This window comes from Electrona antarctica (assembly GCF_951216825.1).
Source record: "Electrona antarctica genome assembly, chromosome: 14".
Lineage (NCBI taxonomy): Eukaryota > Metazoa > Chordata > Actinopteri > Myctophiformes > Myctophidae > Electrona > Electrona antarctica.
Genome location: NC_136795.1, coordinates 34,928,355 through 34,937,810, shown reverse-complemented (window position 1 = coordinate 34,937,810; position 9,456 = coordinate 34,928,355).

The following is a 9,456-nucleotide window of genomic DNA, read 5'->3' as shown; positions in this document are numbered from 1 at the left end:
GGAGAGAATTGTGATATTATCAAACATTAACATCAGACAGTCTACGTATTTAATTTGTAGTATTTAATTCAGTCAAAACATGATAAAATAAATGTCCAGAAGGAGGTAATCAAAAACAGAGGCAAGGATTCCAGCAAATCAAACACTGACAGACAGACATCAGGGTGGGTGCCCACACATTTATGACGTGAGATCTACTTTCACAATGACGAGCTCAACAAGATCTACCCACTGAAAAAATAAGTGTACCATTGCTGAAAATAGTTTAAATATATAATGTACCTGGGGGGGCTTTGGAATAGGGAGGGGGATGTCCCCCCAGTATTTAACTTAAACGCCCAATGCATTCTCAATGGCACGTCAAAAAATCACTTTCACCTAGAAACTCCATTCACACATTTTATAATTCAGCTTACTGTGGAGACACATGCTGGAACTTTTTACTTTGAAATGATTTGTAGTTTCTGAGTTATTTAACTTAAACGCCCAATGCATTCTCAATGGCAATAGCACAAACTTTGGCATGCTACTATTCCTACATCAGGGTGGGTGCCCACACATTTATGACGTGAGATTTACTTTCAAAATGACGAGCTCAACAAGATCTACCCACTGAAAAAATTGTACCATTGCTGAAAATAGTTTAAATATATAATGTACCTGGGGGGGCTTTGGAATAGGGAGGGGGATGTCAGGCAGTTTCTACTGTCAAAATATGTCCCCCCAGTATTTAACTTAAACGCCCAATGCATTCTCAATGGCAATAGCACAAACTTTGGCATGCTACTAGTCCTACATACTTACACCTAGAAACCCCATTCAAACCTATTTAGGTTCATCTTACGGTGGACATGATTGCCTGAAAACAAATCTTTGAAGCCGAACGGATAGCGGCGCGGTCTAGATACCGGAAGGTTCCCAGTTCGAACCAGCCGTCCGACACGTTAAAATTACCACCGCTGAAATGCCCTTGAACAAGGCATCAACCACTACGATGAAATGTGTTCTATGAGCAGGGCCTGGCTGGAAACAAGTTCTTGAGCTTAGCCCAGATACCCTGGGTAAATATAGATTTCATTTCATTTCATTTCATAGTTTTAGAAATATAGTGCTTTCAAATTTGAGGGGCTATGAAACCCCTCGAGCTGTGGCCAAGGGCGCATACATATACTCAAGGGGTTAATGTGCTGCATTACTATGTGTGTGTGTGTGTGTGTGTGTGTGTGTGTGTGTGTGTGTGTGTGTGTGTGTGTGTGTGTGTGTGTGTGTGTGTGTGTGTGTGTGTGTGTGTGTGTGTGTGTACCCATGACTGCATGGCTACTGTATGTTCAGCTCCAACAAAGTGATCAAGTTTGCAGATGACACCACAGTCATAGTCTTGATCACAGACTATGATGAAACAGCCTACAGGAGAGCAGTGGAGAATCTGGCACAATGGTTCCAGGAGAACAACCTGGCTCCCAACGTCGACAAAACGAAAAAGCTGATCTTCGATTACAGGAGACCTCCCAGAGACCACTCTCCCATCCAGATCGGGGGTGCTGCAGTGGAAACGGTCAGAGTGTTCAAATTCTTGGGGGTGCACATCACTGAGGATCTCACCTGGGCAGTACAGACGCAGCTGGTGGTGAAGAAAGCACAACAACGCCTCTACTTCCTGAGAAGACTCGAGAAAGCTGGCATGGGCCCCAAAGTCCTAAAAGCTTTCTATACCGAGGAACCACAGAGAGCATTCTGGCTGGCTGCTTCACTGCATGCCTGGTATGGCAGCTGCACTGACCTCAACCGCAAAGCAATGCAGAGGGATGTGCGAACAGCCGAACGCATCAGCGGATGTGATCTTCCGCCCATGGAAGCCCTGTACGACGATGGTTGTGTCAGCAAAGCTCGTGGAATTATGAAGGACTCAAGCCATCCCAAACGCAGACTGTTTGAGATGCTGCCGCATGGAAAATGTTTTGTACATATGTTACTTGTTTGCTCTTTCTTGCACCCTTTATTCTATCCCTTTGTTTGCGGTGCTTGCTGTGATTGATGTTTGCTGCTGCATCGTCTGAAGGAAGCAAGCAAAAATAAGTTTTGCTCTTATGTACCTGTCCTGTACACAAGATGTAACGATAAAGTACAACCTTGAAGACTTATGTATCAGTTGGATTCTAGGTAGTCCAGTGTCTAATATACATATTCATTGTATGACGTAAGAGCAACAAATGTCCTAACATGTGAGAATGGTCAATCAGCTTTTGTAAATTCATACTCGCAAACACTGTACATATTATGTTAACTATAGCTATAATTATAACCATAATACAGCTAATGGAAAGTGCATGAGGGATCATTTCCATTTTTATTTCATGATATGGCACCGCAAAGGTATCTTTTAAAGGGAGAATCGATAGTTTAAGTATACTTATCTATTTTCAATAGATGAGTCACACAGGCCGCTACACTGCCCTCGCTATGTTTAGAACTGCCTTTCAGTGCAGTCTGGTGGCCGCAGAGAGAGACACACACACACACACACACACACACACACACACACACACACACACACAAACACACACACACACACACACACCTCTGCTCTTGTGTGACGCATAGAAATATCATTGTGTTTTATAGCTTTGTTCCCTCGTTCCCTGTCATATATCCAGCCCCTCCCTTTATGTCTCTCTCTCTCAAAGTATATCTCCCCCCTGCCCCCTGTGTGTCTTTTGATCAGATGTTCCTTTCTCTATGGGAGCATGGCATTCTTTGATTGTGCAGACTTCCACAGTAGCCTGGTGCATAGGCAGATCTAATGCCATTGGAGACCATTATTTCATTTGGTCAAGGCATGTGTGTGTGTGTGTGTGTGTGTGTGTGTGTGTGTGTGTGTGTGTGTGTGTGTGTGTGTGTGTGTGTGTGTGTGTGTGTGTGTGTGTGTGTGTGTGTGTGTGTGCGCGCATGTACCTGTACATTATACTGTATGTGGGTGCTGTGTATAATATAGGCAGCACTGTGTGTGTGCGTGCCTCTAATGTCTATATACAAATAATCTATTCTTTGCATGTGCGCGTGTGTGTGCGTGCGTGCGTGCTTTGGGTGGACAGTGGACACACATGTATCCATTCAAGTGCGCTGGCTAGAGCAGTGATGCATCAGTCAGAGTAGAGAGCAAGCCTGCCTTAATGGGCACCATAATTAAAAAAGCTTTTAGACTGGGGCGTGTCACTATAGGGGCAGGGACTCTGTGTGCGTGCGTGCGTGCGTGCGTGCGTGCGTGCGTGCGTGCGTGCGTGCGTACGTGCGTGCGTGCCTGCGTGCGTGCGTGCGTGCGTGCGTGCGTGCGTGCGTGCGTGCGTGGGGCGTGACAGTGCTTGGAGGAGCTGAGTGATGAGTGCAGAGGATGGACGCATGTTAAAAACGCAGCATGCTGCATAATGTGGGAGTGAGTTGAGGTACAGCACACCGCATGCATGGTCTCCAGTGGGCTGGTTAATCCTATCATGATGTCGCAATGGGGTTGTGGCAGTGGCTTTGAAGGCTACTATAATCCTTTATAAACTTTAAGAATTGTAATTTTGGACTCGCCGTCAACTCCCCTGCGCAACGTGCTATACCTGTCCCATGTAATTACTGTTGGATAAACCGTTTTGCTGGTGTGCTCCCAAATGATGCCCGCCATGTTTATATGTGCAGAAAACATTTATTTTGCCGGGGAAGAAGTGAAATGCAAACACAGCGTATGTATGGGAACCCCAGTCCTCCGTGCCCCTGGTGATAACAGCACCAAACTCCAATCCAAACAGAATGGAGAAAACATCAATATTCATAAGAGCCATGGGAGACGCCGGATTAGATAGTAGTATAAATGTAAAATATGTCCTCATGTTTGAGTCATGATGGAGGAACTGCTGCTAATGAGTTTCCAGTATACTTCACTGGGAAATATGTGCAATATGTTGTCATATTCACTCTGGTTATGAAACTTTAATAGCTATAATTTGAATAAATCGAATCTCATTATTTATCGTCACAGCGGGATTTGTGAATGAAATGGTTTTGTTGTTCCATTCATTCAGCGACGGAGGCCACTGTGTTTGTCCCTCCGTCAGTGTTTCAAGTGAAATTGCGTCAGGATGGGTCTCACCGTGTGCTTGTGATTAGCACGGCCCTTAAACTGTCCCAGGTTGTGAAAACATTTGAAAACGCTTTTCATTTCCTCAGGCTGAACTGGAGAGCATCCTAATTTACACACACACACACACACACACAGGCACACGCACACACACGCACACGCACACACGCACACATTAACATACTTAACATAAACACACGTACACACAGAGAATTACTGTGGGACTTTGGTGGGACAGCGCCGTCCCGTAGGAAGATAAACGATCCCTCTCTTACACAGAAGTCCAGTAGAGCGCACCTCAGTGGCTCTGGCCCCCTCGTTGCCTCTGGGGTCATGTAGAAAAGGTTGCAGAGTTTAAAAAGAAAATCTCTGAGCCAGGTGCACAGGACCCTTAAGGCCTAGGGTTCCCAGATTGTAAAATGTTGTTCCTCCATCTTGGGAGAGTTTGTAGGCCTTTCACTGGACCTCCTAGCCACTAAGATGACCACAGGCCCACCACTTAAAGGCCACATGTTAGGGTGCCCAAATCTGAAGTTAGGTGGTCAAATTAACTGAAACTGAAGCAATTCAGTAAAGGTCAACGCTTCCTCATGGGGTCATTTTAGGGCCTAGGACCTCCAGTAAAGGGTAAAATACTCTTCTTGGTTGTGGGAACAACATATCCAACGATGAGGACCCCATGCCCAAAGATGTCCCCCTTGCAACTGTTTCAACTTTGGGTCAGCCTACATGTAAAAGTGCCCAAAGTTGAAGGGCAGAGCTTCAACTTCAGATACCCAGTACCCAAGGTTGAAGCCCTTCAACTTTGGGCAGATCTACAAGCTCGTAGTGCGGCACCGAGTGCCACGCTACGAGCTTGTAGATCTGCTATTTTTCAGTGGGGTACATTTAATCACTGGTCCTGGGTCAATCCAAGGGCCTACCACTCCACTCTCTTGATATGTTGTTCCCCAACTCTTGGAGAGTATTTAGGCCTTTTACTGGAGGTCCCAGCCCCTAAAATGACCCCAGGAGGAAGTGTTGACCTTTACTGAATTGCTTCAGTTTGAGTTCATTTGAGCACCTAAATTCAGATTTGGGTACGGTAGCATGTGGTTTTTAAGTGGTGGGCCTCAGGTCATCCTAGGGGCTAGAACAGGGGTGCCCACACATTTATGACGTGAGATCTACTTTCAAAATGACCAGCTCAACAAGATCTACCCACTGAAAAAATAAGTGTGCCATTGCTGAAAATAGTTTCAATATATAATGTACCTGGGGGGCTTTGGAATAGGGAGAAAATATGACAGGCAGTTTGCTGTCATATTTCCTCCCCGTATTTAACTTAAACGCCCAATGCATTCTCAATGGCAATAGCACAAACTTTGGCATGCTACTAGTCCTACATACTTACACCTAGAAACCCCATTCAAACCTATTTAGGTTCATCTTACGGTGGACATGTTTGCCTGAAAAGAAATCTTTGAAATGTTTCATAGTTTTAGAAATATAGTGCTTTCAAATTTGAGAAATGTATAATGGGGCTCAATGGCAGCTCTATGGCACGTCAAAAAATTACTTTCACCTAGAAACTCTATTCACACATTTTATAATTCAGCTTACTGTGGAGACACATGCTGGAACTTTTTACTTTGAAATGATTTGTAGTTTCTGAGTTATTTAACTTAAACGCCCAATGCATTCTCAATGGCAATAGCACAAACTTTGGCATGCTACTAGTCCTACAATGTAGGACTTTCCCTGGACCTTCTAGCCGCTAGAAGGTCCAGGGAAAGGCCTACATACTCTCCAAGAGTTGGGAAAGAACATATCAAGAGAGTGGAGTGGTAGGCCCTTGGATTGACCAGTGGATGCAATGTACCCCACTTTGAGGTGTCACGTCTTAGATTTAGGTAGGATTGAACCAGTCACATTGTAGCCATACAAAGGCCTGGGGTTCCCAGATTGTAAAATGTTGTTCCTCCATCTTGGGAGAGTATGTAGGCCTTTCACTGGACCTCCTAGCCACTAAGATGACCACAGACCCACCACTTAAAGACCACATGTTAGGGTGCCCAAATCTGAAGTTAGGTGGTCAAATGAACTGAAACTGAAGCAATTCAGTAAAGGTCAACGCTTCCTCATGGGGTTATTTTAGGGCCTAGGACCTCCAGTAAAGGGTAAAATACTCTTCTTGGTTGTGGGAACAACATATCCAACGATGAGGACCCCATGCCCAAAGATGTCCCCCTTGCAACTGTTTCAACTTTGGGTCAGCCTACATGTAAAAGTGCCCAAAGTTGAAGGGCAGAGCTTCAACTTCAGCTACCCAGTACCCAAGGTTGAAGCCCTTCAACTTTGGGCAGATCTAGAAGCTCGTAGTGCGGCACCGAGTGCCACGCTACGAGCTTGTAGATCTGCTATTTTTCAGTGGGGTACATTAATTCACTGGTCCTGGGTCAATCCAAGGGCCTACCACTCCACTCTCTTGATATGTTGTTCCCCAACTCTTGGAGAGTATTTAGGCATTTTACTGGAGGTCCCAGCCCCTAAAATGACCCCAGGAGGAAGTGTTGGCCTTTACTGAATTGCTTCAGTTTGAGTTCATTTGAGCACCTAAATTCAGATTTGGGCACCGTAGCATGTGGTTTTTAAGTGGTGGGCCTCGGGTCATCCTAGGGGCTAGAACAGGGGTGCCCACACATTTATGACGTGAGATCTACTTTCAAAATGACCAGCTCAACAAGATCTATACTGTCCTGCCATTTATCGCCACATAAAGAAAACACACCCCTTCATTTAGCTGTGCACCCAAGAATAAATCAGCAACTTGTGTAGAAGGTGTGAGTTTTGGGTGTCAGACAGTCCCAGACCATGAGTTAACCACTTATGCTCTATTTAAAAAAGAGCGGGAGAAGTTGTGCACTTGTAGATCTGCTGTCTTTGGTATTAAATTATACTAGACCTGTATGTGCCCGTCAGGCCGGTCTACTTGAGAACGATGCAACTTGTGGAACCTAATAATACCCGTTGTCATAGCACCCGTTTTAACTATCTGTCTGTGTCCCACATGGAGATCTCTGTATCTGTCTGTCTGCCTCTTAGAGTATATATAAATAGAGACGGCACCCGGAGACCAGCATTCAAATGCTGCCCTGAGAGCAGCAATTTAACATGGTGCCCTGAGACCAGCATTCAAAGGCTGCCCTGTGAGCAGCATTTGAATGCTGGTCTCAGGGCAGCTTAAATGCTATACATATAACCATGTTAAATTGCTGCTCTCAGGGCAGCATTTGAATGCTGGTCTCAGGGCAGCTTAAATGCTATACATACAACCATGTTAAATTGCTGCTCTCAGGGCAGCATTTGAATGCTGGTCTCAGGGCAGCTTAAATGCTATACATACAACCATGTTAAATTGCTGCTCCGAGGGCACCATTGGAATGCTGGTCTCAGGGCAGCATTTGAATGCTGGTCTCAGGGCAGTTTAAATGCTATACATACAACCATGTTAAATTGCTGCTCTCAGGGCAGCATTTGAATGCTGGTCTCAGGGCAGCTTAAATGCTATACATACAACCATGTTAAATTGCTGCTCTCAGGGCAGCATTTGAATGCTGGTCTCAGGGCAGCATTTGAATGCTGGTCTCAGGGCAGCTTAAATGCTGGTCTCAGGGCAGCTTAAATGCTATACATACAACCATGTTAAATTGCTGCTCCGAGGGCACCATTTGAATGCTGGTCTCAGGGCAGCATTTGAATGCTGGTCTCAGGGCAGCTTAAATGCTATACATACAACCATGTTAAATTGCTGCTCTCAGGGCAGAATTTGAATGCTGGTCTCAGGGCAGCATTTGAATGCTGGTCTCAGGGCAGCTTAAATGCTATACATACAACCATGTTAAATTGCTGCTCTCAGGGCAGCATTTGAATGCTGGTCTCAGGGCAGCTTAAATGCTATACATACAACCATGTTAAATTGCTGCTCTCAGGGCAGCATTTGAATGCTGGTCTCAGGGCAGCTTAAATGCTATACATACAACCATGTTAAATTGCTGCTCTCAGGGCAGCATTTGAATGCTGGTCTCAGGGCAGCATTTGAATGCTGGTCTCAGGGCAGCTTAAATGCTATACATACAACCATGTTAAATTGCTGCTCTGAGGGCACCATTTGAATGCTGGTCTCAGGGCAGCATTTGAATGCTGGTCTCAGGGCAGCATTTGAATGCTGGTCTCAGGGCAGCTTAAATGCTATACATACAACCATGTTAAATTGCTGCTCTCAGGGCAGCATTTGAATGCTGGTCTCAGGGCAGCTTAAATGCTATACATACAACCATGTTAAATTGCTGCCCTGAGGGCAGCATTTGAATGCTGGTTTCAGGGCAGCTTAAATGCTATACATACAACCATGTTAAATTGCTGCTCTCAGGGCAGCATTTGAATGCTGGTCTCAGGGCAGCTTAAATGCTATTCATACAACCATGTTAAATTGCTGCTTCGAGGGCACCATTTGAATGCTGGTCTCAGGGCAGCTTAAATGCTATACATACAACCATGTTAAATTGCTGCTCTCAGGGCAGCATTTGAATGCTGGTCTCAGGGCAGCTTAAATGCTATTCATACAACCATGTTAAATTGCTGCTTCGAGGGCACCATTTGAATGCTGGTCTCGGGGCAGCTTAAATGCTATACATACAACCATGTTAAATTGCTGCTCTCAGGGCACCATTTGAATGCTGGTCTCAGGGCAGCTTAAATGCTATACATACAACCATGTTAAATTGCTGCTTCGAGGGCACCATTTGAATGCTGGTCTCGGGGCAGCTTAAATGCTATACATACAACCATGTTAAATTGCTGCTCTCAGGGCACCATTTGAATGCTGGTCTCAGGGCAGCTTAAATGCTATACATACAACCATGTTAAATTGCTGCTCTCAGGGCAGCATTTGAATGCTGGTCTCAGGGCAGCTTAAATGCTATTCATACAACCATGTTAAATTGCTGCTTCGAGGGCACCATTTGACAGCTTAAATGCTATACATATACAACCATGTTAAATTGACTCACCTACACAGAGACGTGGCGCATTTATAGTAGGATAGCCTACTGTAGAAAATAGTTTACATTTGTTTTTTGTTTAAAAATCTTTTGAATTTGTTTTTAGAATGACATGCCCAAAATAGGGACGCCGAGTTGAAAGTCGTTAAAGATAGTATATGCCTTGATACTGGAGAGGTTATTTATGGATGGATGGTCTTTTCTCTCTCTGTACTGTACATGGCCCTTATCTCCATCTTCCCCCTCTATAAACTGTACTTGACATGGCAGAATGTTTGACGCTGGCCCTGTAGG